Below are 2,500 nucleotides of genomic sequence, written 5' to 3'. Positions count from 1 at the left end.
GACCTGGTGACCGGACGGGAAAGCGGCCACCGGGCGTGCCCGTTCAAACCTACGGGTTGACCTGGTGGCCGGGAAGCGAACCGGCCAGCAGGCGAACCCGTTCGATTCCATGGGTTGACCTGGTGCCCGGGAGGGGACTCTGAAAAATTTTCAGCCCTTTCGGCTCGGGGTTGACCTGGTGGCCGAGAGGGGACTCGGACGGCAGGCAAGCCGCCCTGGGCTCACCCTCCCCGGCCGCAGCGAGGGACTGCCCCCCACCCACCCACCCCCCCCCCCGGCTGACAGGATCAGGGCGCACTGGATGTCCGGGACAATATTTTCCCCGACGCCGGGGAGGGCGGGCGGGCGGAGGGGCTCTGGCGGCCAGCCCGGGCCCCGGAGCTCGAGAAGGAAAAAAGGACCGGGCCCGCGAGAGACGGGGGCCCTGCCGCAGGGGGGCAGTCCGACCGGGGCTCACCGTGCGGCAGGCCCGGGCGTCGGCAGGGGAAAGCGGGCGAGGAGGCGCGGGGGCCGGGTGCCTACGGCCATACCGGACCGAACGCCCCCGATCCCGTCCGATCTCGGAAGGTAAACCGTCCCGGGCCTGGCTAGTACTTGGATGGGTGACCGCCTGGGAATCCCAGGTGCCGTAGGCAGCTTTTCCCGGTCCGAGCCAGCTCTCTCTCCTTTTCTGGGGAGGAAGGAGAGGGGGGGGACGGGCCGGAAAGCCCCTCGTCGCTCCTGCCGAGTCGGAGGTCGCGGCCGCAGGTCACGGGTCTGGGCGCCTGGGGTCCGGCTCCCCACCCGGCTTCCTCCGCGGAGGACCCACCGAAGCCGCTGGGGGAGACCCCGGGCATGGGGCGGACTGGCCCGGACCCTCCCGGCCGCCGGCCCGCAGGACCGCCCCGAATCCCCCCGCCCCGCGGCCACCCAGGCCAGGCCTGGCCAGGCGGGACGGACGGCGGGTGTCCAGCGCCCAGCGGCTTCCGCCAGCGGGGACCCACGGCCCCCAAAGCCGCAGGGGGAGGCCCCGGGCCCGGGACGGACTCGCTCGGACCCCCTGCGCCCGGGCGCCGGCTCGCGGGACCGCCCCGAATCCCCCCGCGGCCACCCAGGCCAGGCCTGGCCAGGCGGGACGGACGGCGGGTGTCCAGCGCCCAGCGGCTTCCTCCAGCGGGGACCCACGGCCCCCAGAGCCGCAGGGGGACACCCCGGGGCCGGGACGGACTCGCTCGGACGCGCTCGGACCCCCTGCGCCCGGCCGCCGGCTCGCGGGACCGCCCCGAATCCCCCGCCCCGCGGCCACCCAGGCCAGGCCTGGCCAGGCGGGACGGACGGCGGGTGTCCAGCGCCCAGCGGCTTCCGCCAGCGGGGACCCACGGCCCCCCAGAGCCGCAGGGGGAGACCCCGGGGCCGGGACGGACTCGCTCGGACGCGCTCGGACCCCCTGCGCCCGGCCGCCGGCTCGCGGGACCGCCCCGAATCCCCCCGCGGCCACCCAGGCCAGGCCTGGCCTGGCCTGGCAGGCCGGCGTGCAGCTCCCCCGGGCTTCCTCCCCCGACGACCCGCGCCCCCCCGAGCCGCAGGCGGAGACCCCGGCCCCGGGGCGGACCGGCCCGGGCTCGCTCGAGCCCCCTGCGCCCGGCCCGCAGGACCGCCCCCCCCCCCCCCCCGAATCCCCCGGGAGAGGCCCGGCCTGCACGCCACTGACGACCCGCGGCCCCCAAAGTCGCGGGAGGCGCCCCCGGCCCCGGGGGCCGGTTAGCTCCGTGTCGCTCCGCGCCCCCCCCCCGCCCCTCGCTGCCGGGACCGGGCACCGCCCCAGAGTCAGCCGCAGCCGGACGGCCTGAGAGCTGCCCTCCTGTGGACGACGGTGAGTTTACCTTGACACTAACCGGCCATCAGCCAGGTCAACCCCATTGCTAGACTGGGGTGGACCTGGTGGCCGAGTGGGGACTTGGAACATTTGACAGCTGCTCCCCGGGGCTTGACCGCTTGTCCTGAACGCCCCCCCCCCCACCCCACCCCCCCCAGCCCCCGGCTCCTGCTCCCCTCTCCCCAGCCTCGGTGCTCCGCTCCCTGCCTCGGAGGCTGCCCCTTTGCGGCGCCTGCATCGCCTCCGAGGACGCGCACCTTCCGGAGGCTGGACGTAAAGCCTGACGCCCGCCACCGCCGCCGACCCGGCTCTCCGAGGGACGACTGTGAGGCCTCCCCCCACCCCCGGACCGCCCTGGGGACGACTGCTAAGCCTCCCCCAACGGACCGCCCGGGGGAAGACTGCTAAGCCTTCCCCGGACCTGCTCCCTCTCGACTATTAAGCCCCCCCTCTGTGGTCCTCAGGACCGCTGCCGCGCAGCCCTCGGAGTGGGGTGACACCCGGGCCGGAAAGGAAACCGGCCACCAGGTCAACCCGTCGAATCCGTTGGGTTGACCTGGTGGCCGGAAAGCAAACCGGCCGCCAGGTCAACCCGGTAGATTCAGCGGGTTGACCTGGTGGCGGAACGGGGACTTTGAAAATTTT

At 75.0% G+C, this 2,500-nt stretch overlaps 1 non-coding gene across 1 annotated transcript; it reads left to right on the top strand.

Annotated features, from left to right (window-relative positions):
- The first annotated feature begins 516 nt into the window (after positions 1-516).
- Positions 517-635, top strand: LOC128823852 (5S ribosomal RNA). Its single transcript, XR_008442086.1, has one exon. It is a non-coding gene; the product is annotated as a 5S ribosomal RNA (ribosomal RNA).
- The last annotated feature ends 1,865 nt before the right edge of the window (positions 636-2,500 follow it).

This window comes from Malaclemys terrapin, chromosome 15 (assembly GCF_027887155.1).
Source record: "Malaclemys terrapin pileata isolate rMalTer1 chromosome 15, rMalTer1.hap1, whole genome shotgun sequence".
NCBI classification, from domain to species: Eukaryota; Metazoa; Chordata; order Testudines; family Emydidae; genus Malaclemys; species Malaclemys terrapin.
Note: the sequence above shows the minus strand (reverse complement) of the source record. Positions and strands in the feature narration are given on the sequence as shown.